Source organism: Lepisosteus platostomus, chromosome 22, assembly GCF_059453375.1.
Source record: "Lepisosteus platostomus isolate fLepPlt1 chromosome 22, fLepPlt1.hap1, whole genome shotgun sequence".
Taxonomy (NCBI): domain Eukaryota; kingdom Metazoa; phylum Chordata; class Actinopteri; order Semionotiformes; family Lepisosteidae; genus Lepisosteus; species Lepisosteus platostomus.
Genome location: NC_142632.1, coordinates 1715891 through 1743228, shown reverse-complemented (window position 1 = coordinate 1743228; position 27338 = coordinate 1715891). Strand labels below are relative to the sequence as shown.

Below are 27338 nucleotides of genomic sequence, written 5' to 3'. Positions count from 1 at the left end.
GAAGGTCAGCCCTGTCTACCAGAGTGACCCTCCCACCTCCTGCAGCGATGGTCAGCTCGTCTCACACGCGAGAAGTTTCGGCTGGAAACAAGCGCCCCCTCTTCTCGCACGTTTTGCACGTTGAGTAGTTTTAATGTGGCTCCTTCGTACACAGTGCTGATCTTTTGGAAAGCAGGAGGCAAAATTGACACGTTCCCATACCGGGAGTCGAACCCGGGCCGCCTGGGTGAAAACCAGGAATCCTAACCGCTAGACCATATGGGAGTGCACAACCCTGCTGTTCCGGGCATCATGCAAGCAAACTACATAAATATGAGAAAACACGCAAGAGAGTTGTCACTCAGAGTGCCGAAGGGTCGATGTATACTGGGGCTCAGTTGAAATGCAACGTCAGGACTTTCCCGAATTATGTCACACGAAGAGAGCACAGCCTTTTCCGCCCTGCCACGTGTGTATCGGTAACTCGCCGTGATCGTATAGTGGTCAGTACTTTGCGTTGTGGCCACAACAACCCTGCTTCAAATCCGGGTCACGGCAGAATAGGGGCGTCTGCTTTTACTACTTGCATGAATGAAGGCAAAAAAAAGCCAATCGATGTGAACGAACAGCGCTTTACAGAGGAGTACTGCCTGACTGGATCGTTGATGAACGACAGAGGCCACTCCGACCTCTTCTCGGGTTTCTTCAATGACTTACTAAGGATCTTCTTCACATTCGCCCATGCATGGGAAGCCAGTTACACCAAAGCAAACGCAGGAAAGTGCATTTCATGCAGAGACCAGGAGGGACCTGTTTACACCAAGAGTGGTCGGAGTATGGAACAATGCGCCAAGCCCTGTTTCTGGAGTCGATTCTTGATTAGATCTTGGGCTCACTAAGAGGCCCCCGCTGGGTACTAATCTTTCTGTTGTTCTCGCAGGTGTTGCGCTGCTTTTGAGCCGACAGAGCTCGTCTTGGTCTGTAGGGATAGCCCAATTGCAAATGATCGGCTCCAGGTACAGAAAAAACGTGCGTTTGGAACAAGAGTGCATGAAGGCACCGGAAATACATTGGGAACAAATGACTGGTGGTTCAAGACCTCTGTGAAGTGCAGGAGCGTGCAAGAAGAGGCTGTTTGCACCCAGTCTCGAACCGGGGACCTTTCGCGTGTTAGGCGAACGTGATAGCCGCTACACTACGGAAACCTGTAGGGACTGCTGCTGGTGTCTCGCTTGCGTTTCGGGCTGAGAAAGGGACGCGTCACTTTAGGCAGAGGGCGCTGGAGATAGGAACAAAGGGCGCGATGAAACAAAATGCCGAAACCCGGGATCGAGCCAGGGACCTTTAGAACATACTCTCACGAATCGTTAGAATACGTGCGTTTGATCATCAATTGCGTAACAACCACATTCGTTCGACTTGAGCCATCAAGCTCATAGTTTTCAAATCTTGAAAGCTGTCATTGAGCACATCATAGTCTGCAGTACGCCCCGTAACTTGCGTACTTCAACAGAAAGAAGAGCAGACAGCTCCATAAATATGCGAGGCGCAGAGAGTGCAAGGCGAGCCACACACGTTTCGGTGACTGAGAGAGGGCAGTTTTTGCTTCTGCATTTCCCAAGTAAGGACGCATGACAACAAGCGATCGCGGTGCTCATTTACGACATAGTGGTGATGAGTTTTCAGTACGTGTTCTTTTGAACGAGCAATGAGGTTGCTGCCTTGGACAGCTGACTGCACGCTCTCATTGTGCCACGTGATGAGTATTCACCAGGCTCGTTCAGTCATTAGTCACATTCCATCGTTTGCCATAAGCAGATGCTGCAAGGTGATGTGGATATCAGTTCCCAGTCTTGTGGACGAGGACAAAAAGAACACACAAGGGCTCATCCGCAAGTTGAACCCAGGACCTCCCACACCCTAAGTGAGAATCATACCCCTAAACCAATGAGCCACGGAAGCACTTTCCATTTTATTCTGTCAGCGAGCTTGAGGACGGGGGAGAGGCGTCATTCGCTCGTCCAGTCAGACCTTCATCAATAAGTCAAGAAAGCCGCAATTACACGACTGCCTTGCAGATGAAGGGCAGTGAACTGCACCCGGTAAGAGGGGAACAAGCGGCACTAGGCGACACCGAGGCATGAGCCCCAGCGAGGGGGGTTAGCTTGCATGGTACAGCGGTCGCTTTGCATGCGAGAGGTAGCGGGATCATTTCCCACGTCCTCCAGGTGTGTGCTTAGAGCTTGATGTGCCGAAAGGTGTCCTTTAGCCTGTGGTCACACCTTGCATGGAGAGCGTCATGCAGCTGTCAATCATTTCGCAGCCACGCCCCCTCTTCATCTTCTCTCTGCCTTAAGCGTCTCCGCCACTCTCTCTTGACATTTCATGTCAGCATGTCAGAAGTCCGAGTGACGTTTTTAATGGCTGAGTGAGGGCACGATGCTGAAGCAGAGAGGCCACTTCAGCCAGAGAGACTTGTGCTAGGTGAGATCTGAAAAACAGACTCGCAACAGAAACAGACCAAAAAAGTATCGGTGAGATCAAAAGGCAAATGCAACATCCAGCAGAGGGCGTCTAAAGATTAGGGAACGGGCGACTGAAATCCATGAGGCAAACTTTCCGGCTGTGTACTGCAGCTGGCCTCGTTGGCGTAGTTGGTAGCGCGTCAGTCTCATCATCTGAAGGTCCTGAGTTTGATCCTCACACGGGGCAGGGCTGCTTCCTCTCTTGCTCTTTTCAAACACTTGCGGCAACTGTTCGCTCATAACCACGTCTGGAATGCGTGACCTTTACACGGGGGAGAAGCAACGCCGCATCCCTTTTCTAAAGAACATTCACATTCAGAAATAAGTCAAGAAATTTGCCATTACTTTCGCTCGCGCTGCTGTCAGCCTGCCCATGTTGCCAAAGAAAGATTCACTCGGCGTCAACATGACAGAACAGCGATCACTTGAAAACACTATTCCACACTCCGTAAGCAAGAACTTCAGTGTTTGCAGTCACCCGATATGCCGATAGTCAAAGGAGCACAAAACACGAAGCGTCAAAAGACAAGATGAGTTGATGGAAAGAGCGTTGAATTGATGAGCACAAAAGTTCAGCTCGTACAATAGGCAACGAAGGTCCCGGCGTCATCATCGCACTTGAAAGGACTGCCTTGCAGACTAAGGGCAGTGGGAGGTTGCTGTTTTGAGATGGAGGCATTGGGATGGTGGGCCGAGATCTATTCTTCTTAAGGAATTCTTCATCGTGAAAGATCGGTCCACAGGTCATCCAAAGAACTTACAAATTTTTTGGACTCAGGGAATCACGTGCTTCCGGAAGGGAGTGAAGTGCTCAAACACATGACATGCCCCCTTGATCTCACATGCACAATTCTGCTGCAACATGCACAGCTACCGTCCACACCAGGCAGTGGGGCTTCAGCAGAATTTGCTACGCCACCTGCAATTACATATCCAGCTACACACATATACATGGCCCCTCTGTCCTTTTCAGGATCTCAAAAAAAAGCATAGCGTGGTTTTCCTGCAACCTGATTGACCGCATCTCCCTCAGAATGTGCCCCGTTGCATTCATTGGTGAAGCAGGACGGAGGCTAACGGGCATGCCAGAACAGTTAGGCTCAGCGATCTCTCCAAAATATTGTGGTTGTAGTGGAAGAAATATGGTTTAAATTGTACCTTGGTATTTCAAACTCTCTCTAGAATGTTATCCATTTCTATTTTATTTTGACAGGAACTGGCTAATGACACTAGATGAAAAGAGAAGAAAGAAAACACAACGTTTCGGCCGTGGAGCCTTCTTCAGGTGTGAGGGCTCCACGGCTGAAATGTTGTGTTTTCTTTCTTCTCTTTTAAGCATGGAATAGACCTATTACTTGTTCCTTTGCAGCCTACGCATGCTGACACAGCTCCCCACCTGAACTGCTAATGATGCCTGGTAGTTTGTGGTACTTGGGTATTGTCTTATGTTTGCTCAAACTGCATATGTGTGATTGCATATTTTTGGGTATTTTCATATGTCAATATTTAATTCACTGACATTCCTGTATGCTTGGAAGAAAGGTAGATTGGATTTGGCACAGGACGCCTGCCCATATTTGTTGATCATTGTTGGGCTGGAAAAACAATGATAAAAAGTGTATGAAAAAAGCTCTCTCCAATATTTCCCTTCTCTTCGCCATGGTTACACTGCCCGTTCTTTCCGTCTTTGGTCCTTCTACAAAGATTCCAGGGCTCTTTTTCCACCATAATATCAGAATATTTTTTTCTCTTTTAAAGGCTGTAGGTGGGGTGTGATGGACTGTACCACTATCATAGAAGATTTTTTCAGGACACATCGCAGTTCCATAGTAGAATTTATCAATAGTAGAATTCCATAGGACATTATTTACCAACATATTACCCAGTGTGAGACTCTGCCAGTAAACCTCAGAGCATTGAGTTCTCCACTGATAAAGATGGCTGTCTGAAGTCATGAAATCCACTGCTGGGATGCCTGAGAGACAGTAATTGAATCTTGGCTGGAATTAGGCTTTCTATTAGTGTTGATCTTTGGGAATTATGTGGTAAAAAGGGAAAACTCCTTTACTTTAGTCACTTTGAATGTTCAAATGTACAGAACCTGCAAAACTAAGCAATGAAAAAAATCCATCACCACTCTCATGATAGCATAACTCATAGTCTCTGCTGTTATGTAACAATACACACTTTCAATTTTCTTATCGCCTGTCTCCAGAGAGAATGTTGTTAGTGCTGATGACCTTGAATTAGACCTTGTTAACTCTGTAAAACAATCTTCCTCTGCTTAGATTTTCACTCAGATTGATTTTGTTCTCAGATTATTCCTGGCAGGACTGAGTTTCTAGGAAATGAAAAGTGAAAGAAAAAGTACAGAAGATCAGCCCTTGAATATACAACATTGTGCAGTGAGATTGTTAAATGTATTAGCTGCTATCCTGTGCTAGAGCCTGTCGTGGTAAGCAGTGGATGACAGGATCTAGCACAGATACTAATGAAAGCTAAAACACTTGAGTCTTATTTTAGTTTTCCATTTCCCTTTCATTTGTGATGTACTGTACAACAGGCCACAGAACATGCACAAAAACAGATATGCACACATTCACACCAGGCAATGACAGTCTGCCCAGTCAGAATCTGAGCTGAGGTATCAGAATTCTGAATTCCCTGAATTCTGTCATGGATCATCCACAATAAGGGCAAAGTTTGAACACGAGGATCCCCAGAGCCTAGTAACATAAATCTTGGAGCAAAAGCAGATGATTAACTTCATAGTTTGTGTGGTTGAGCCAAAGTTGAGCATGAGGATATGTGAGTCACCATTCTTAGAAATGGATCCAACTTCAGACAGGCGTCAAAAGTAAGAGTATACAGTGCTGGGGCAATGACACTTCAATGATCAGAAGGATAACAAGAGTTTTAATGCATTGAAATTGATTTTCTGGTGATGCACACTGTCATGGAACTATTAATTTTTTAAGGATCACTTACTGACGTCAGACAGCTGCCAATTCTCCAGACTGGAAGGATGAACAGTTTATCCCCCTAGGTACCATATTTCCATATTTCGAAGCATTGGAATAATACATGTCATACAGCAACATAAAAACAGGAAGACAAGTATCACAGCCCCTATAATCGGTGTTAGTAACTTAAAAGAAAAACATTCCCCCTGGCCCAAACAGTGATTCTAACCAGGAGAGAAAAGCCGGTGTATCTTTTATGCCTCTCTCTTTATTCACCTTGTCTTTTAGTTCTTTTAAATGCTGAATAGCGAGTGTAAGATTTCCGTAATCATAGTCATTAGCTGGAATATATGTACAACAGGAGTCTCCTACTAAAGCATAGACTCCTCCAGATGCTGCATTTTGAAGGTCCAGCACGAACCTGTTCTGAAGTGCCATTAATCTAACTCCCCTTAATTCTTGTTTGATAGCGTCTAAGCCTTCTAACATGATATTAATAAAAGAGTACATTTCATAAAAAGTCGCATGGGTGAGGCTGTAGAATGAGGCATTAAAGCACATATATAACAAGATGCATTAAATTTCTTTAACTTTACAGTATGATTTATAAATTTATACCACAAATTACGCATATCCCCCTCATTATCAGTTTCATTCAGCCAGTTTGTATACAAAGAGGCTTCGTGTTTAGATTCTTCCTCTTTTGGGGTGGTGACAGGCTTCTACATAAAAAGGAAAAAGGCTGTGCACATCAGTCCCAAGCAGGTTATCCCCATCTGTCCTTGTGGAGACATCACTCCTGCGCTTTGTTCAGTTCGTTTGTGACCTTTTTACAGTGGGAAGCATGAATCCAGGGCACCATTTCTGTGACCTTCACAGCAGTGGCAGTGGTCAGCAGCACCTGGTACAGCCCCCTCCACCTGAGTGAACACCATTTCTTTTTCCTGAAGTCTTTCACCAGAATCCAGTCTCCTTATTCACTCATTAGTTCTTACAGCACAGGTAAATCCCTGTGGGCTGGAGCCCAGCATAATCCTAGGCTTTTTTGGTCAACATTGGTCAACAGATTGGTCAACAACTGGGTAATAACTCTTAGAAAAATCTACACATTGTTCCCCTGCCTCAGCTGTGACGTTTTGTAGAACAATTCTAGCTGAAGTTGTAAAATTTCTCTTTGTTCCGTTCCTGCAAAACATCTTATTATGAACAAACAAACCACAATAATCATTTGCATCTAGGGGAATCACTCCCAAGGGTAACCCCCCTTAAAGCTATATTGTTCTACCCATCAGGTTCTGCCACTAGATAAGAGAACCTTTCCCATTAAATCATTTTTTGACCTTCATGATCCCTTCAGGGCGTACAATTAGCACAGAAGCAGCAGCTTTAGTCCACATGTTTTTCAAACAGGATATTAACGATATGATCATAACGAATAATACCAGACCCACAAATATGTATTGAACCAGAGACCCTCTCCATGTTCCTAGCACAGACTGTAGCCATGCACCAATACCCCAATCATCTGGATTGCAGGATTTACGAAGAAAATTATTTTCGCAGTAATTAATTTATTATATTTACTATATTTATTATACACGTGTAAATTAATTACTGCGGAAATAATTTACTTCGTACACTGTGCAGAGTGCCGTATACTCCTAGTTGCGGCACACACGATACATACAGTAAAAAGCCTCAGGCACTGTGTTAGATGTGTTTTCGACGTTATATATGCGTTTATTAATGTCGTCGATTTTACGGTTGCAATTCGACGTTGATTATACGTCGAGGCGACGTATATATACGTATAGCCGTATTTTCGCCGTGAATATACGTATATTCGACGAATCAATGCCCACTGGGTAAACTCTTGAGCAAACTCTGAACCAGCTCTAAGGAAACTAATCCGATTAGACGTTACTTTGACTCATCTTTTTACGCTCAGTGCTGGATTGCTCAAACTCCAGCTAGGGTTAGGGTTAGCATTCCCACGCTACTTAGACACTTTGTTTACGCTCAGTGCTGGATTTTGGGAACTTCAGGACGAGTGGGAATTTTCTCCTATCTGTCAATTCTGTTTTGTTTTGGAGACTCTTGGCTGCCTATGTTGTACAGTGCAGCGTGAAGGAAACATTTTCCAAAACTGTGTCAGCTCAAAAGTTGTAAGAAAACCTCTCCAGCTGCTTTAACTCTCTTCATTTTTGTCATTTAATGTGACACTCGATGTATAACTGGAGCCTCACATATGCAAATGGTGAGGCTCCAGTTCGACACCACTTTACAGTATCTGACAAAAGCATGGCAGACTGTGCCATGACCGGCAGATAACTTCTGCTTATTTTTACCATATTAAACATTGGAAATCCTCCCACTTGCATTTGTGACACTTGATTTTGACTCCACCTAAGACACTCTTAAATCTTCAAACACTTTTCTCTTCTCCCGCAACACTCTTGTCTGTCGGCACTATGTGGCAGCATTGCATGACAACCCATCTCACCACAGAAAGGAACCTAACAGCTTTGGTAAGAGAGGAGAAAAGAACATAGCCCGTACGGGGATTGAACCCATGACCTTGGCGTTATTAGCACCCCGCTCTAACCAACTGAACTAACCGGCCTCACGACGGTGGTCCTCTCTGTGCTGCAAAAAATCGAACTCAGGGAATTTCTTTTGCCCTCCTTTGAATAGAAAGCCGTGTTATTCAGTGTACGGGCTTTCTCGTGCAGTTTCATGGTTCTTGTAACCCAAATCCTACACTGGCCTGAAGTGTCCCCCCATTTCACAGCATTTTTCAGCTGATTTAAAATGTACCTAAAGGAGAAGCATTATTGAAGACCATCAATTACCAAGAGCTTTTGTCAAAGGTTTTGGTGGTCATTTTTAATGACCACAGAGCACTATGACCTCGGTTTTACATCTCATCCGAAAGACAGCGCCCTTTTACAACACAGCGTCTCCGTCACTATGCTGGGACATTGGGACCCGCACAGACCTCAGGGTGAGCGCCCCCCCGCCGGCACCATTAACACCGCTTCCAGCTGGAAGCTTTGTTTTTCCCTGTAGCTTACCCTCATCCGGGTACTGACCTGGCTCACACCTGCTTAGCTTCAGTGGGTTTTCAGTTGCGAGTTGCAAGGGGATGCAAGTGATGGAGCCGCTCGCTGCAAAAGCCACTGCATTGGCCGGGAATCAAACCCAAGCCTCCCGCGTGGCAGGCAAGAATTCTACCACTGAAACACCAATGCTAAGTGTCTGGGCCTTCAAAAAAGACGCTTTTTTGGTGCTCTGTGCAAAAAGCGTCGACATATGCTTCCAGCTGCAAAATGCCATTCGCGGATGCTGAAGAATTTATTTCAAGGCAGCGGGTACAAGCGATTGGGCGTTTTAAAACCACCAGGAACAACAAAGAGGCGCGCTTCTTTGCTTGCGCCGGAACACACCGACTGGAGGCGGACAACGTAGTCGGCAGGATTCGAACATGCGCAGGGAGACCCCAATGGATTTTTAGTCCATCGCCTTAACCACTCGGCCACGACTACAGCAAGCCCCACAGCCGCTGCGTTCTTGCTACAATCTTACCTGGATCGCGAGGCGCCGGCGGAAGCCTATTTCAAAGTCGTTCTCCGTTTCAAAAAAACATTTCCAAAATACAAGCCTTGCAGACAGACACGCCTCAGAGGACTTAAGGGTGGCTTCATGTCGGAATGATAAAGTCTCCCCGTCCGGACATGAAAATGCCACTTTGTTACACACAAAAAAAGAATCAACAACAGAGAAATGCCCACAAGCATTTGAAAAGCCGCACCACGTCGCACTTGAAATAGCTCTTACATTAGTGGTAGACGCAGGAATCGCCTTTTTATTTACGCTCTTACCAACGCGATGGAAAGCAAAACAAAGCAAAGCAGAGCAAAACAAAACGAACAAACGAAAACCCTCACGTCCCGCACTTGCATATAACGCCGTTACGTGCCCAAGCGGTATTGTACGTCATCCTAGCACTGCACGCCGGTGCGTATGGTATATGGGAACGAGCACACGCCACGAATCGTCTCGAATCACTCCCTACAGCTGTAAGGTGCCTTGAAGCGTGCACCCCCAACATTCTTCTTTGCTCATCTGTGAAAGGTAAACTCTTGAGCAAACTCTGAACCAGCTCTAAGGAAACTAATCCGATTAGATGTTACTTTGACTCATCATTTAAGGGATCCTTGTTAATTGGAGAAATCAATGATTTCGAATGAATTCTGTATGCGTTAAAAGACAGCTATACACAGAAAACATGCAGGACACTGCTCATGATGTTTCCCGAGCCGAAACACAGTGCGTTTTTCCAAGCCATCTGACCAAGCCTGCCCACTGAAAACTGCAGGAGATCGTGTAAAGACGTTCAAGTTTGTAACTACTGCACGCACAGGAAGCAGAATAAATTCCTCTATTCAAACTGTCAAAGGTTTGCTTTGCGAACGCTGCAGGACATCGCACAATCTCTTTTGAACAGGGACAAACGATTTCTTATGGGGCGCAGTAAGTACAGACGTTTAAAAAGCTCCACTCATGCCAATGATGCAGCATGAAGAAGCGCAACCTAAAGTTTGCATTCCTAGCACTGTTGCAACCTAGCACTGTTGCATTCCCCGCATCAGTAGCTAAGAGAATATAATTTACGACTCTTGTTAATGCAGTTTCAGAAACCAGACTGAAATTTCTCAAGTATATTATTTGAATCCATTTGATGTTGGGCAACAACTATTCTTTCAAGACTTTTAGATTGAAATGGGACCTTTGAGACAGGCCTGTAGTTGTTAAGAACTTGTGGATCCAAATTTGACTTCTTAAGGAGCGGTCTAAGAACCACTACCTTAAATTGATCATGTACGACGCCTGACGCAAGCGATGCATTCATCATACTAATTATAGGTCCTGCCAGTCCTTTGAGGGAATCTTTGACTAGCTGAGTGGGGATGGGATCTAGCACACAGGTGGTTTACTTTGTCTTACGTCTGTGTTCATGAGTCCACCATAAGAAGAAATCTGAACAGGAGTGGTGATCATGCGAGGTCACCATGGAGGAAACCACTGCTCTCCCCAACAAAAAAACCACCACTGCCCCTCTCAAGTTTGCTAAAGACCACATGGATGTTCCACAGCAACTCCTGGAACAATGTTCTGTGGACAGACGTGACAAAAGTTGAACTTGTTGGTAAATGTGCACAGCGTTATGTTTGGAGATAACAAAACACTGCATACCAACTCCAAAACCTCATCCCACCTGGGAAGCATGGCGGAGGCTGTACGGCTTGCAATCATCGAGGGACCGATGAATTCCGAGATGTATCAGGAAATTCTACAGCAGAATGTCAGGGTGTCTGCCTGTGATCTAAAACTCAAAAGACGCTGGGTCTTGCAACATGACAAAAACAAAGGAGTACATCAACAACAGAGTGGCTGAAACAGAAGAAATTCCGTATGTTGGGATGGCCAAGTAAGAGTCCTGACACACACGCTTTCACTCATATGAGCTACACGGCTACCAAGATGATCTCAGGTGCGCCGAGCTTGTACGGAACATATTGAACTGATCGACGGCGAATTGTCTCTCAGACAGGCTTTTCACCTCTAAGCTCCCTGACTGACAGTGATCAGCTAGGTAGTAAAACAGTCAGCTGCTTCTAAGCCTTAAACAGCTGCATCTCGGCGCTTCCACGGAGAGATGATTTGAAAGCCGAACATTGCCCATTGGGAACACCTTACTATCACTAGTTTAAGAGACTCTTAAGGTTTTGCAGAGGTGCCTGTCTAATAGCATGCGCTTTGCAAGCTATAGGTGTTTAGGCTGAGGCAGAATGCCTGTTAACAAAATGTTTTTCTAAAGGGGCCTCGCACTCTTTTCCAAGCAATGGTCACCATCCCCACCGAGTGTCACAATGTAGTCATGTCCTAGGACATCACCTGTTAGTCTCCATTTGTCTGCCACCAACACTTTAGGTTACGGGGTCACAACCGCACCCCGGAGACCAGAGGAGCCGTTGGCGTTCTGGCGGCGCAGATTGGGCTGAAGGTGGGGCGCTTGAATCTCGCTGTTGGAGGCCGTCTGAAACTGACCCAAGCCTTTCCCTTGAATTAAATGTAAATAAGAAATGAACCCCAGATGCACATGGAATCAATCACGTGTTTCCTTTGAGCCGTTTCAGAGACTGCTCCAGAGTTTACCTTGCACAGATGCGCAAAGATTCATGATGGGGGTGCACGCTTCCAGGCGTCTTACAACTGTAGGGACTGATTAGAGACAATTCGTAGCTTGTGCTCATTTCCCTCTATTCCCCGTGTTGCAGTGGTAGGATGACTTAAATTCCTGCTTCGACACGTAACGGGATTATAATCAAGTGCAGGAGCTGAGGGCTTTAGTTTTGTTTCGTTTTCCATGGCGTTCGTAAGCGCGCAAATCAAAGGCAATTCCTGCGTCTAACACGAATGTAAATGCTTTTGAAAGTGCAGTGTGGTGCAGCTTGTAAAATCCTTGTCCACATTTTTGGTTCGTTGATGTTTTTTCTGTCTGCCAAAGTTGCATTTTGACATCCGGACTGGGGGACTTTATCATTTGAACGTGAAGCCAGCCTTAAACCCTCTGAGGCGTGTCTGTCTGCCGGCACGAATCTTGTGAAAGGTAATTTTTTTAACGGAGAGCAACTTTAAAAAGGTTTCCGCAGCCACCTCGCAGTCCGTGTTTGATTATAGGAGGAATGCGGCGGCGGGGAGCTCGCATTTGTCGTGCTCGAGTGGTTAAGGCGATGGGCTCGAAATGCGTTGGGGTTTCCCCGCGCAGGTTCGAAACCTGCCGACTCCGGCGTCTGCCGAACGTCACCTTGTGCCTGCGCGGCAGAGGCGGAGTGCCGCTTCTCCTTTCCTGGTACTATAAAAACGCTAAATCGCTTGGCCCCGCTGCCATGGAAAGCAATTCTTCAGATAACCACACATTTTGCGTTCGCACCTCTGGTGCTCTACTTATGCCTTTGAAAACCTAATGAATAAAGCTGTAAGAACCGACACGATGTGTAGGTGCTCTTAAAGCACGCAGTAAAGAACTGTTAACAGCAAGGGTTTCAGTGGGTTAACTGAGGAGAAGGCGTGATCGCTATTTGTTGACTTTTTATTTGGTGTTAGAAACACTCTTACTGTGCATGACGTGCAACAAATGTAGCCACAGAAATTGCATCACGCTTTCATGTATGCTATTGCAGACACCAACGTTGCCTAGATAGAAAACCGAAATAGCCGTGGGTTTGCTTGCTGGTCTGAAGGATCTCTCTTCAAATCTCTATCATTTGTCAATGGAAGTAAAAGGCGCTGCAATCTGATACGTTCAGAATCAAACCCGCAGCTGTTGTTCGACTTTATTTCTTGACTAATTACAACTGAGTGTCGCATGAGCAGTTACATAAACTTGTCTGGTATATTTGAACACAAATGCCGTTCTTCAATTAAAACTAACAGTACATTGTCAGGGACATTCAGTTCTATACAAACAAGAGACAGACAAGAGAATATTTCTACCGTTCATGTGGACTACGTGTTGACTTACTGATCGGAATAATTGAAAGGTTCGGGCTCATAGCCGATGCAGTGCGTGCTAATTAGAACAGCAACGCTGAGCTCTCAGCACCGTACTGAGCCCAGGTGTTTTTCTAAAGCTGTCAGGTGCAGTTCATTTACATGAAGGAAATCTCTTACTGGGTACGATTACAATGCAGTAAGTAGCACAGACTACTTAGGGAGTAGCCCGATGCGTTTAAAAATGACCCGAGCCAGGCAGGAGTCGAACCTGCAATCTCCTGATCCGTAGTCAGACGCGTTATCCATTGCGCCACTGGCCCTGGTGTGACACTGCAGGACTGTAACCCAGTGAGATCAGCACTGCAACTAGTAAAATATTACCCCCGGTCCATTCTTTTCCAAAAGTGAGAAACACCTGTTTTCTACATTTTGTCTGTTTTAAAACCATATCTCTTTAAACCAAACCAAGAGTTTGTCTTTTGCACTGATATTCTGATTCATTTCGATTTCAAAGAAAAAAAAAACATTATCTTCCAAAGCATCATAAAATTGTCCATTCTTCCAGACTCTACTTCTCTCTTGTAGTAGTACAGCAGACCTTTCCAGGTGAGCAGATCACAGAGTCCGAAATATGCTTCCTCCATCAAGCAAAGTACCTGAACATGACTCTGTCTTCATAAAAGCGCCCCTGTAATAAAGAAATTAAATCCGAAATCAAGAGGGAAGTTGCCTACTGAAGTTCAAGAAGTCATCAATTTTAACCTAGCAACACATTAAAGGCTGCATCTATACAAGTACGATTCTAGAAATGCTCACCAGATTACGTTTTAAGAAGGAACTGCGCCTCAGGTTCCGCCGAGATCTTAACTTGGATGGTAGGATTCAGAGTCCGGAGTGCGGACTGATGGCGCACGGAGGGTCCACATACTGTGGATCCCTCAGTTTTCTTCCGCGTGTTTAAACCGCCAGCGTGTGACTCCCCTGTCCCCGTGACCTCATTGCTCTGCTCTCGCCTCTGTGCAGCTGAGCCCGACTCATGGTAAAGTGGAAAACAATATGCCCTCAATGTGGGATTTACTCTGGATCGAGGATAGATGTCACCTTTTTATCGTTGAACAGGATGTATGTGATGTGGCGACTAGGTTCAATTTTGTATCCTTTTAAAAGATTAAGGACTGGGGTGAGCGTGATTTACCACCCTTTCAGCTAAGAACCCGACATGAGCACCGTTTAAGCTGCATAGACTCGGTCGTTTAACTCTTCTCCATTAGCAGGGTTAAGGTTAAAGAAAAAAAACATTGCTGACTTCTTTTTTTTTGCCAGCCGCTAGCGCTGATTAGCAATGTTTGTATTTCATGTTTTGCAAGTTGCATCCATTTTAAGAAAAACAAGTCGCGTTAAAGACAGGAAATGAATACTTGCATTTAATTAAGTCTAGCCGTAGGCGGTTGTCTGTAAGGACCAGTTCTGTTCAAGAAGACAGAGCAAAGAAGGCACCACTGGGATTCGGACTCAGGATCTCCTGTTTAAGAGACAAGCGCTTTAACCAACTAAGCCACGGCGCCCCGGGATAGTTGTCCTTTTGCAGCCACTTGGACACACCACTCAGACACATCTGCATTCGGTGTGTGCTCCGCCTGCTCGCTGAGCAAGTTGCCACCTTTATACAATAGCAACATCGACACCAAGAGAAAGGATGACAAATGGCTTTTATCTGGAACTTTTCATGTCCAAGGAGCTCAATGTGCTTTCTGTGTACAACAGGGCCACTGAACTCCACACTGGCCACTGAACCACAGCAGTGGCTTGCTGGCTTGACATCTCCCAAGGAAAATGTTGAAATCGCATGTGGAACAGGAAAATGACCCTCGAGTACGAGGGAAAAAAAAGAAAAAGATCATCTGGAGCGCGCCAACCCATGTCTGGACAGCCCAGTTTCGTTGACGAGTTGGCCGAGTGGTTAAGGCAATGGACTACTAATTCATTGTGCTCTGCATGCATGGGTTCGAATCCCATCCTCGTCGCTTTCTATGTCTGACACGTGTGCCTGTTCGACGTTGGCCCTCCTTTTGTTTGCTCCAGTACTAGAGCCTTACATTTTCTAGCGGTGGCTGAACATGGTATAGTAGGCTAACGTTGGTATCGAGCAGTGGCAGTAACAGTATTTACGTGCCGCTGCTGCCAAGTGGCTCTGGGTTGAGACCGCGTTTTCACTTACTTGCAGCACAAACGGAGAAAGCGATTTTTGACAGTCTCTCGAGAGACTGCGCTAGGTGTTTAGGGATAGACTTTGTCAGTTCCCAATGGGATGATGGCCTCTCAAATAGTTTGTGATTCCTCTAGACGTTTATACAGTAGAAGCCTGCTTCGTGGCTTAAATCCAAGCTAAGGAAACGAGTTTGAGGTCTGATGCAGAACTGCGAATTCAATGAAGGGGAACACTACAGTACATTGCACTGTATGTGTGAGGAAAGCTGCCCCCTTCTGTTCCTTGTCGACCGAACAGAGGACTGTAAAGGATACCGCCAAGAAACTTTAGGATGCTGGTTGGAATCCAGCTCCAAAGAAGCCCCTTTGGGTGTTATGTCATCAAAAAGTAAGAACAGAGAATCTCCCTTGGATCAAAAGCGCAACAGAACTGTTTTCCGTGGAGCAGGTTTCAGACCCGTAGACCTGTTTTATTTGTAGGGCAGGGCGCATTCCCAAACGCGAATCTCCTGTTTTAGAAATGCTTTGGGCGGCGTGAAGTGAAAATAAGAAGTGGGCTCCAGATGCACATGGAAGCAATCAAGTGTTTCATCCGAGCTGTTTCAAAGACTGCTCAACAGCTTTCCTTTTACAGAGGCCCAACGATTAATGATGGGGGTGCACCCTTCAATGTGCCTTACGACTCTAGGGAGTGATTGAGACTATTCGTAGCGTGTGTTCATTTCCCTCTATTCCCCATGTTGTAGTGGTAAGATGACGTAAATTCCTGCTTCGACACGTAACGGCATTATAATCAAGTGCAGGAGCTGAGGGCTTTTGTTTTGTTTCGTTTTCTATGGCGTTCGTAAGCACGCAAAACAAAGACAATTCCTGCATCTAACACGAATGTAAATGTTTTTGAAAGTGTAGTGTGGTGCAGCTTGTAAAATCCTTGTCCACATTTGTGGTTTGTTGATGTTTTTTCTGTCTGCCAAAGTTGCATTTTGACATCCGGACGGGGAGACTTTATCATTTGAACGTGAAGCCAGCCTTAAACCCTCTGAGGCGTGTCTGTCTGCCGGCATGTATCTTGTGAAAGGTATTTTTTTTTTAATGTAGAGCGACTTTAAAAAAGTTTCCGCAGCCACCTTGCACTCCGTGTTAGATTATAGGAGGAATGGGGCGGCGGCGAGCTCGCTGTAGTCGTGGCCGAGTAGTTAAGGCGATGGACTTGAAATCCATTGGGGACTCCCCGCTCAGGTTCGAATCCTGCCGACTACGGCGTCTGCTGCACGTCACCTTGTGCCTATGCGGCAAAGGCGAAGTGCCGCTTCTCCTTTCCTGGTACTATAAAAATGCTACATCGCTTGGTCCTGCTTCCATGGAAAGCAGTTCTTCAGGTAATTCTACTCTCTTACCAAAGCTGTTAGGTTCCTTTCCGTGGTGAGATGGGTTGTCATGCAACGCTGCCACATAGTGCCGACAGACAAGTGTGTTGCGGGAGAAGAGAAAAGTGTTTGAAGATTTAAGAGTGTCTTAGGTGGAGCCAAAATCAAGTGTCACAAATGCAAGTGGGAAGATTTCCAATGTTTAATATGGTCAAAATAAGCGGAAGTTACCAGCTGGTCCGGCACAGTCTGCCATGCTTTTGTCATATACTGTAAAGTGGTGTCGAACTGGGTGTCGAACTGGAGCCTCACCATTTGCATATGTGAGGCTCCAGTTATACATCGAGTGTCACATTAAATGACAAAAATGAAGAGAGTTAAAGCAGCTGGAGAGGTTTTCTTACAACTTTTGAGCTGACACAGTTTTGGAAAATGTTTCCTTCACGCTGCACTGAACAACATAGGCAGCCAAGAGTCTCCAAAACAAAACAGAATGGACAGATAGGAGAAAATTCCCACTCGTCCTGAAGTTCCCAAAATCCAGCACTGAGCGTAAACAAAGTGTCTAAGTAGCGTGGGAATGCTAACCCTAACCCTAGCTGGAGTTTGAGCAATCCAGCACTGAGCGTAAAAAGATGAGTCAAAGTAACGTCTAATCGGATTAGTTTCCTTAGAGCTGGTTCAGAGTTTGCTCAAGAGTTTACCTTTCACAGATGCGCAAAGAAGAATGTTGGGGGTGCACGCTTCAAGGCGCCTTACAGCTGTAGGGAGTGATTCGAGACGATTCGTGGCGTGTGCTCGTTCCTATATACCGTACGACCCGGGGTGCAGTGCTAGGATGACGTACAATACCGCTTGGGCACGTAACGGCGTTATATGCAAGTGCAGGACGTGAGGGTTTTCGTTTGTTTGTTTTGTTTTGCTCTGCTTTGCTTTGTTTTGCTTTCCATCGCGTTGGTAAGAGCGTAAATAAAAAGGCGATTCCTGCGTCTACCACTAATATAAGAGCTATTTCAAGTGCGACGTGGTGCGGCTTTTCAAATGCTTGTGGGCATTTCTCTGTTGTTGATTCTTTTTTTGTGTGTAACAAAGTGGCATTTTCATGTCCGGACGGGGAGACTTTATCATTCCGACATGAAGCCACCCTTAAATCCTCTGAGGCGTGTCTGTCTGCAAGGCTTGTATTTTGGAAATGTTTTTTTGAAACGGAGAACGACTTTGAAATAGGCTTCCGCTGGCGCCTCGCGATCCAGGTAAGATTGTAGCAAGAACGCAGCGGCGGTGGGGCTTGCTGTAGTCGTGGCCGAGTGGTTAAGGCGATGGACTAGAAATCCATTGGGGTCTCCCCGCGCAGGTTCCAATCCTGCCGACTACGTTGTCCGCCTCCAGTCGGTGTGTTTCGGCACAAGCAAAGAAGCGCGCCTCTTTGCTGTTCCTGGTGGTTTTAAAACGCCCAATTGCTTGTACCCGCTGCCTTGGAAATAAGTTCTTCAGCGTCCGCGAATGGCATTTTGCAGCTGGAAGCAGATGTCGATGCGTTTTGCACAGAGCACCAAAAAAGCGTCTTTTTTGAAGGCCCAGGCACTGAGCATTGGTGGTTCAGTGGTAGAATTCTCGCCTGCCACGCGGGAGGCTCGGGTTCGATTCCCGGCCAATGCAGTGGCTTTTGCAGCGAGCGGCTCCATCACTTGCATCCCCTTGCAACTCGCAACTGAAAACCCACTGAAGCTAAGCAGGTGTGAGCCAGGTCAGTACCCGGATGAGGGTTAGCTACAGGGAAAAACAAAGCTTCCAGCTGGAAGCAGTGTTAATGGTGCTGGCGGGGGGGGCGCTCACCCTGAGGTCTGTGCGGGTCCCAATGCCCCAGTATAGTGACGGAGATGCTGTGTTGTAAAATGGCGCTGTCTTTTGGATGAGATGTAAAAACGAGGTCACAGCGCTCTGTGGTCATTCAAAATGACCACCAAAACCTTTGACAAAAGCTCTTGGTAATTGATGGTCTTCAATAATGCTTCTCCTTTAGGTACATTTTAAATCAGCTGAAAAATGCTGTTTTGCATTCATGTGTTTAAGTAGCCTGTGCTACTTACTGCATTGTAAGAGCGATTGTGAGCGGTTTTGTTTTCTCTCTTTGACCAGCCCAGCTGCGCCCCACCCGATGGCAGGGAAGCACAAAAATTGTATGGAACTCATTCATGCTCCTCTCCATGGAAATCTTTAGTAAAAGGCAAAAGATTTGTACGAGATGAAGAGAAACCAGAGTGCGTGGCTGGACAGCTGCAGGAGCCCAGGCCGCCTTCAAGGCCTCTGCCCTGCCGGTCGTGGTTGGCAATGCACCTGGCCTTACAAACGAGCCAGTGGGGCCCGTTCAGCTCCGGGCTCATCGCCTGCAGCTCTCGGCTTACCTGGCAGGGGAGATACCTTGATCAGCCTGTAGTTGGAGTAGTTGGATTGTTTTCTTGTTTTGTGGAAGCAGTGTTTGTTTTGCAGTTTGAGATGGCAACCTTTGGATCCCGCAAGAATGCTGTACGTTTCTAGCTTTTGGATGACCTCTTCATGGATCGTATGCAGTTCAGCAGAAAAGTGTTACAGAAGGAACTTGGCTTTGAACCTCGGCACTTGTATTTCATCTTCGCTCTCCCAGGTCAGAAAGCATTTGAGGTTGTTTTTGCTACCTATTCTCTGTTTGAACAATGTGTGGATGTGTTTGAGGCAAAAAGAGGGAAAGTTCCTGCCCTTGAGAAGATCAACTTGCAGCCTCTGACACAGAGAGAGAGGAAAACGGTGCATGTTGTTATGTTCTCGGAAATGGCAAAGACGGAGGACATTCACACCTGGCTTAAGCAGTACTGCACCGTCCACCATGGAACTGAGGTTAGAGATGTTGACGGTATAAAAACAGGAGCAAGAAAATTTGAGGTTCGCTTGCTACCGGACAATGTAAATGGAGGCTTAAGGCACCTGCCCTCTACAATCCGGCTGGGCGCCTGCAATGGCTATGTTTTTTATGTGGGACAACCAAAGGTGTGTCGGCGCTGTGGTGCTGTGGGACACCTGGCATCGTCCTGCACTGTGAAATGCTGCAAGACCTGTGGCAAACAGGGACATTTAGCCTCTGACTGTTCAATGCTGCCAAAGTGCAATTTATGTGGCTCGGAAGGACACGTTTTTAAGAACTGCCCTCACGCCTACGCCAATAAACTCAAAATGAGAAAGGATGAGGCAGTGCTTGTTTCAGCCAAACCGGCCCGAAAAGCCAAAGCAAACAACAAGTCAAACAAAGAACCCTTGTTGGACAAAGAGTCTCAGCCTCCAGCCAGGATCAGTCCTGCTGTGGCTCCGGGGCCGGTGGAAGAGAAATCCACTACGCTCCCACAACCGCAGACTGCACCAGACAAGCACGAGGGTTTGAAAACCCCCGAGAACAGCGAGGACCCCTCCCCCACTCCTGCTCCTCAGAACGAGGGCCAGTGTGGGGCCCCCACCGGTGGAGCGGGTCCAGCGACGATACCCAGGATTCAGCGGAGCTGCTTTTCTCAGACTCTGCAAGTGCTACAGATGCCCTCCTCTCCTCCATCCAGTCCGTCACGGAGGATCTGCAACAGCTGGTGGGTGAGGGGGAAGAGGAGACTGGTGCATCGGCTGCACCCCTTTCCCCTCAGTGCTCCCAGGAGCTGGACTTGAGGAAAAGGAAAAATGACTCTGTTTTCTCCCCGAGCGAGGAGGAAGGAGAGCATGGCGATGGGGACAGCTGGAACCCCTCCACCCCTCCCTCTACCCCCTTCCTTGAAATGGACTCCGTGAATGCTTTTACTGCTGCCACCCTGATGAAGGCTCATTCAGAGGATGGCTGGCAGGAAATTGGTAAGAAGAAAAAGAAAAAGAAGAAGGTAACAGGTGAGACCGAAGAGAAATGTGTTTTGTAAAGACTGGTTCCACTTTCTTATGTAATATGGCTCTAAACATAATTTCTCTTAACACCAGAGGTATCAATGACAGAGTTAAATGCCAGTGTGTCTTTGATTACCTCCAGCAGAGAGAGGGAGATGTGTTGATGTTGCAGGAGTGTGCTTTAGCCTATCAAGAGAGGTATAAAAGCTTTGAAGATAGGTGGGATAAAGGGCCTTCTGTTTGGTCAGGGGACAATAACAACAGAGCCTCTGGCGTGGCCATTCTTTTCAAAGGATGGGCTTTCAAATTGAAAAGTATTCAGAGGGTCATAGATGGCAGGTTGCTGTGTGTGGATGTGGAATGGGGGACCGTTAACCTGCGGCTAATCAATGTGTATTGTCCTACTGACGTGGGAGGAAGGGTGGAGCTACTCAAGGCACTCTCTCCCCTATTGTTAAGTAGCACAGACGTGATAGTGGGAGGGGATTTTAATTGTATCTTAGAGCACACAGACAGGCAGTGTAGCTCTCCGATAAAATTGGATTCCAGCTCACTGGCCCTGCAAAACTTAGTTCAAGACTTTAAACTCTCAGACACATATAGATGTATATATCCCACAACAGCAGAATATACATGGTCAGGGAGGAATAGCAGCTCCAGAATTGACTCTTGCTTTGTCTCAGAGAGAGTGAAAGTTGTTGGGGTCACTCTTCAGCCTGTCTTCTTCTCAGATCATCAGGCTTTAGGGTGTAGAGTGGAACTCCAGGGCAGGACTGTCTTTGGCCCAGGCCTCTGGAAACTCAACACAAAGCTGCTAGAGAACGAGGGGGTAGTATCCCGCTACAAGGAGAAACTATCACAGTGGCTGTCCTTGCAGTGTCTGTACGGGTCAGTAGGAGAGTGGTGGGAGGAGGTGAAGATGAGGACAAAGGTCTTTTTCATGGCTGAGGGAAGGAAGGCTGCTGCCAGACGGAGAGGAGTGCTAGCCAGGAAACAGAGGCAGCTGCAGCGTCTCTACACGATGCTGCACAGTGGCTTCGATGTGCTTGAGGATATCACCCTTTTAAAAAAGGACATCCGGAGCACAGCCGAAGAAAGTAGTCGAGGAGTGCTGTTAAGAAGCAGAGTGCAGTTCTTGGAAGAAAATGAGAAGTGTACTCGCCTCTTTTTCAGGAAAGTGGTAGGCTCCAAGTCTGTCATGGAAAGTGTAGTTGATGAGGAGGGACAAGAGAGAACAGAGCCGAGTGCTATCCTCTCCTGCACCGAGGCCTTCTACTCAAGACTGTACAGCTCTACAGAGGTAAAGGATGAAGAAATTCATTTTTTTACCTCAAAGCTAGAAAACGTTTTGAGTGAAGAAGATAGGGAAGTACTTGAGAGGGATTTGACAGTAGAAGAGCTGAGACAGGCTATGGAGAGCTTACAGAAGGGGAAAACTCCGGGTGCTGACGGGCTCCCTAAAGAATTTTATTGCACCTTTTGGGATCTGCTTCAGGATCCGCTACTGCTCCTATTCGAGGAAAGCTATAAGACAGAATTGCTGCCTGACTCCTTAAGAGAAGGCACTATCTCTCTCTTGTTTAAGAAAGGAGCAAAGAATGACATAAAGAACTGGAGACCCCTCAGCCTGTTAGGCGTGGACACTAAGATCCTGTCCAAAGCCCTTTTCCTGCGCCTACAAAATGTAGTGGCCTCACTGGTAGGGAAAGAACAGACTTGTGGGATAGCAGGACGCCTGATGAGCGACAACCTGGCCTTGTTGAGGGATGTCTGTCTGTACTCAGAGGATCGCTCCCTCCCTCTGTGCATTTTAGGTGTAGACCTAGAAAAGGCCTTTGACCGCCTAAACCGGCAGTACTTAACATCGGTACTTGAGCACATGAAGTTTGGCCCCATCATGAGAAAGTGGATTAACCTGCTGTACACAGGTAGCAACAGCAGAGTAATGGTTAATGGCAATAGATCACGCCCCTTTGAAGTCTGTTCAGGGGTGAGGCAGGGCTGCCCATTATCCCCCTTGTTATTCGTTTTGGCTATGGAGCCCTTAGCCTGTGCCTTGCGCCAGGATCAGGCCATTAATGGGATACCAGTGCCTGGAAGTGGGGGAGGAGAGGTAAAGACATCTCTATACATGGATGACGTCACCCTGCTCCTCTCTGACAATGCCTCAATTAGCAGAGCTCTGCAGTGCTGTGATCGTTTCTCCTTGGCTTCCTCTGCAAAAATTAACAAATCTAAGAGTGAGATTTTTTATCAGAACTGGAGGGAGCCAAAAGAAGGACATGATCTCAGGCTGCAAGAGAAGAGAATTAAGGTCCTGGGGGTGTATTTTGGAGAAGAGATGGGAACAGTAAATTGGCAGAACAAATTGCCAATCTTAAACAAAAAACTGATACAATGGAAGGACCGAGACCTCACCATGACAGGGAAGCTGCTGGTCATCAAAGCCGAGCTCTTGCCTGTCTTGATTTTTCTGGCTTCTACCTTCCCAATCCCACACCGTGTTGCGGCGGTGCTGAGGAGATTGATGTTTCAATTTCTATGGGGTGGAAAGCAGGAAAGACTCAGAAGGGAAATAATGTACAGGCCGCTACCCTCAGGGGGGAAGTCTGTCCCAGATATTGCTACGAAGCTGCTGTGCATTTTCCTGGCCTCTGTGCTGAGAGGCTTTGCAACAGCACCTGCAGCGCGTACCTGGACTTATTTTTCCAGGCTCTGGGTAGGTAGGGAGGTGTTCAGAGTGTGGGGTGTCAGACCCAAGCTGGATGTCCCACTCTCTGACACATGCCCTGCAATTTATGGGACAGTTAAAAGTATTCTAAGATCTCACCCAATTGGCCATATTCCCCTCCGAGATGTCAGCGTCCAAAAACTGGAAGATTTCGTTGCACCCCAGAATAATAGGCAGACCCCTGTGGGCATTTTAACATCAGCCCAAACAAGGAAGGTGTGGAAACACACATCCTCTAAGTTTCTGTGCAACATTCACAGAGATTTAGCCTGGAGTGTCGTCCACCAGTGCTTACCGGTACGAACTTTCTTGTACCGTAGGGGCCTCACCCCCAGCCCTCGCTGCGTTAGGGTGGGCTGCGGTGAGGAGGAGACTGTGACCCATCTCCTGTGGTCCTGTTTTTTTGCTAAGGCCTTCTGGGCACAGTTTGAAGATTGGTTGCAGGCTCTCTCGCCCCAATTTACCCTGACCGCTGCTTTCGTCATATACGGCATCTCTCCTGTCAAACTTCCTCCTGACGTGTTTGACAGGATCTGGGCCGTGGTGAACAGTGGGAAAGACGCCCTGTGGAGACTGAGGAACATGGGGCTGTTCAAAGGCATCGAGGTCCCAGTCAAGGCAGCAGGTAGCCTGGCCCTGTTCATCACCCGAGAGAACTATTACCTCAGAGATCTGTGGAGAGAAGGGAGGGAGGAAGCAGAAAATCTGTGGGAAATAGAGAGCATAGGTCAATATCTCAAGAGACTGTGAAAAACATTATCATGTTTAAGTAAAGAATGTGATTTGTACCAGAAAAAAGAAATTGTTACTATGTAACTGTTACCGTGTCAAAATGTAATGAGATGTGATCATATATACTGTTTTAAGTATGTATATTAATGTAAAGCTTTCTGATTTGTGATGTCCTGTATTTTATTGTGAAAAGAAAATAAAGTTCTTAAAAATCGAAATCGGTTCACCCAGGGCGAGGCTCGGCCATTGCACTCCGGCTGTGCTGACCCCTGCGAATTCCTCAAATGTGGGAATCTCGACTGCATAATTTCTGGTAGTGGGGGACTGCGTTAGGACACCACGAGCTGCGTGGCTGCGGAAGGATCCCGGTTCGACAGGAGTGGACGCCGCTGCTGGTTCTCGCTGGCTTTTAGTTAGGGGTCCGGAGAAGCATCTCAAGCTAGTTCCACTACTCCTTCCGGACGTTCATTCCCTTTTCAAAGTCAGTCGTTTTGCTGTAGTCTGCGTTCTTTAGGCTGATTATCGAGGTTAGCCTTTATTTGGTCATGGGGGGCCTCGGTACTGTATGCTGAGTCTAAAGACAGTTTCACCCGTTTTCTGATTGCTCGGTTCTGTACCAGTGCAGACATGTCAAACAGTGAATGGCTGTACCTCTATTGTATCCGTGCTCAATGAATGAAATCGGTAACAAATGAATATATGTCTAGTTATACGAAAAACGAGTGGTTTATCGACTCATCTTCATTTGCAGATTTAGAGGCAGCTTCGATATTCGTTTAACAGACGGGTTTTTTTTTTGAATATGGGTCACACACATGCCACAGCAACAAAACATCTCTAGAGATGAGGCTATAGATCACCTTTCCATCCTGCAGGTTTTCCTCCCAAAGCCTACGGCACCAACGGCGACCCCTGCTGGCCGGGAGAGCAAAAGCTTACAGCACCTGGTATTCCCAGGCAGTCTCCCATCCAAGTACTAACTAGGCCCAACCCTGCTTAGCTTCCGAGATCAAACGAGATCAGGTGTGTTCAGGGTGGTGTGGCCGTAAGCGAAAGCCCCGGCGCCTGACTCGCTACTTGAAGCTGTGTGTGGCGGGGGCTCCGTGCCCCCCGAGCGGGACTGAAGGATCGTTCGTGTGCAACTCTTTGGAAAGGAGCTGCTTTCCAAATCGCATTGCGTGCCTGGATGTTGGCGAATGCGCTCCCTTGTGTTGGCTCGTCCCGCACTGGAGGAGGACAAACAATCTGCACGGAGGAGCACCAGGCAAGTCTTCAGTGCACAGCACTCTGGAAACATTTCGGGGCTGTCGCGTGTTTATTTCAGCACGTAAAGCGCACCGGTCCAACACGTCGGCCGGGCGCGCGGCGCCTCCGCCCTCTTGCTGCCCCTGCAGCTGCTTCACTTTTCCCTTTAGTTGCCATCGATTTTTTTGTAGTGCTATACATATACGATTGAGGTATCTTACAGTTCTCCTTCGAAGACCCAGCACTCTCTTTTCTTTTCCCAGTGTTACTCATATCGGACTTTTTAAACCTAAAAAAAAATCGTTTTTTTTTTCTTTCAATTATAACTGAAGTTTAAACAACTAGTGTTAAGTCCTTATTTTTCTGTAGTCAAAAAAAGCAAAAATTAACATTCAGGTCATGAAAAACTCAAAAAAAAACTCCCCAACCACTAAAGTTTACTTCCCACCTGAGCGCCATCTTGAACGCCCCTACCACCAGAGAATGCTCACAATTTCGGAAGCTGTCTCCGGGACGTGCTGATTCCACACATCCTGAATAAATCATGATATTGTTAGTTGCTGTAGCTAGACGTTCAAATGAGTTTCATGGCCAGATGGACTGTTTCCTCCAGCGGTATAGTATTGCAGTGAGACAGCACGATGCCTGCAAGACTATGTCACGCTAAACGCTACAGATTGTGTTTGTGTTGGACAGTTGGACCCTACGGCTGGTCCCTCGTCGACAACCTGAATAGCTTATTCAGAAGCAGTGCTGGACCGGGAACGAACCAGCTTCTTCCCAGGCACAAGAGTGACTGGTGAGGACTCGCGGTCACACTCTGTGCATAGAGACTTTCTACCAGCCAGCCGGACTGCTGGTAGATCCCCTCAGAGCAACGACTGCCCTGCGCGCCGCAGTCAGATTCCTCCGCCCGTCCTACTCCGAGCTGCACCTTGACTGGTTGGCCGGTAGCCAGAGGATGCCGGGACAACGCCCATTGGACAACCGCTGGAACAGAGGCTGCAACAGAGCCTGTCAGCTGGTTTGATGTTCGTGCCGGGAAATTCCAAATCCATACACAGTGGATAAGTAAACCCCATGTTCTACATTGCGTCTCGAGAATTCAATTGTACCTCAACACAAGTTGTTATCAATTTAATTCATGAGTAATATATTTACTTCCGAGTTTAGAGTAACAGTGGGTAATAACACTGATTAGCGATTTGGTAACCGAACGATATATATTGACATATATTCTCTGTTGTGTATCTCTTTGTGTTTGCATCTCTTCGGGATTATATACCTTGTATATTGATAACCCTCACAGTAAGGTCTGCCACTCGTATCCAGGCAGACTAGTATATGTTTGGTGCACAATTTATATTAATAAATGTATCTAGTGTATTGAACCCCTGTGTGTGCGTTGTTAGTTGTTCTGACGATTGATTTTCTAAAAGCCCCAACGAACAACCTCGTGATTACTGCTACAATTAATAATTGTCTCAGTAAACCCATCAAACCATTACATTTAATGGCGTCCCTGGGTGGGCGAGTTTAGAATGAAATGAGAATCAGTCGCACAGAATAACTGATGTTGCTGTGAGTTCAAGTTCAGCACAGCACCGCGGCTTCTATAAGCGAATACCGGGTGTGCTGATAACTGCGTAAAGAAATCCCCCTGTTTTCTAGCGTTTAGTGTAACGTGTGCTGATTGGAAATCCATCTGCTCGGGTGTCTAGATTCCATACTGTATTTTGGAAAAAGAAAAAAAAAAGTAATACTCTTAAAGTTTCTCTGACGTAATGACAATGGCTGCTAAAATGTCTGAAGTGGAGTCGCTTATAAGTGCTATTTCTAGCGACGACAATCCTGGTTACTGGAGTGGTATCGAAAAGTTGAACTTTGATGATATTGAGAAGCTGCAAGTAGATTTAGTAGCTAAGGTAGCGAACCAGCTTAACATAGGAGGGTTTGTGAACGCAGTTCTGGTCCTCAATTTCTTTTTCTGTTTCACCTTAAATCTAGCTAAACAGCTGGAACTGTCTTTGTCCGAGCTGACAAAGTTTCAAAAGCTTCAGGGAACGCTAGAAAGATATAAGGCGGAGCGAGTTGAGTTGTTGGATATAATCAGAGAAAAGAGAGTGAAAAATGAGGA

General features: G+C 46.6%; 11 non-coding genes across 11 annotated transcripts; 5 read left to right on the top strand and 6 right to left on the bottom strand.

Annotated features, from left to right (window-relative positions):
* Positions 1-192: 192 nt before the first annotated feature.
* trnae-uuc (transfer RNA glutamic acid (anticodon UUC)) lies at positions 193-264 on the bottom strand. The gene has a single exon. It is a non-coding gene; the product is annotated as a tRNA-Glu (tRNA).
* A 2354-nt stretch (positions 265-2618) lies between these two features.
* On the top strand, positions 2619-2691 carry trnam-cau (transfer RNA methionine (anticodon CAU)). The gene has a single exon. It is a non-coding gene; the product is annotated as a tRNA-Met (tRNA).
* A 6239-nt stretch (positions 2692-8930) lies between these two features.
* On the bottom strand, positions 8931-9012 carry trnaf-aaa (transfer RNA phenylalanine (anticodon AAA)). Its single transcript has one exon. It is a non-coding gene; the product is annotated as a tRNA-Phe (tRNA).
* A 4262-nt stretch (positions 9013-13274) lies between these two features.
* trnar-acg (transfer RNA arginine (anticodon ACG)) lies at positions 13275-13347 on the bottom strand. The gene has a single exon. It is a non-coding gene; the product is annotated as a tRNA-Arg (tRNA).
* A 1171-nt stretch (positions 13348-14518) lies between these two features.
* Positions 14519-14592, bottom strand: trnak-cuu (transfer RNA lysine (anticodon CUU)). Its single transcript has one exon. It is a non-coding gene; the product is annotated as a tRNA-Lys (tRNA).
* A 377-nt stretch (positions 14593-14969) lies between these two features.
* Positions 14970-15051, top strand: trnas-acu (transfer RNA serine (anticodon ACU)). Its single transcript has one exon. It is a non-coding gene; the product is annotated as a tRNA-Ser (tRNA).
* A 1362-nt stretch (positions 15052-16413) lies between these two features.
* On the top strand, positions 16414-16495 carry trnas-uga (transfer RNA serine (anticodon UGA)). Its single transcript has one exon. It is a non-coding gene; the product is annotated as a tRNA-Ser (tRNA).
* A 1400-nt stretch (positions 16496-17895) lies between these two features.
* trnas-aga (transfer RNA serine (anticodon AGA)) lies at positions 17896-17977 on the top strand. The gene has a single exon. It is a non-coding gene; the product is annotated as a tRNA-Ser (tRNA).
* Positions 17978-18190: 213 nt separating this feature from the next.
* Positions 18191-18261, top strand: trnag-gcc (transfer RNA glycine (anticodon GCC)). Its single transcript has one exon. It is a non-coding gene; the product is annotated as a tRNA-Gly (tRNA).
* A 489-nt stretch (positions 18262-18750) lies between these two features.
* LOC148642835 (U5 spliceosomal RNA) lies at positions 18751-18867 on the bottom strand. The gene has a single exon (XR_015929283.1). It is a non-coding gene; the product is annotated as a U5 spliceosomal RNA (small nuclear RNA).
* Positions 18868-24888: 6021 nt separating this feature from the next.
* LOC148642834 (5S ribosomal RNA) lies at positions 24889-25007 on the bottom strand. Its single transcript, XR_015929197.1, has one exon. It is a non-coding gene; the product is annotated as a 5S ribosomal RNA (ribosomal RNA).
* Positions 25008-27338: the final 2331 nt, after the last annotated feature.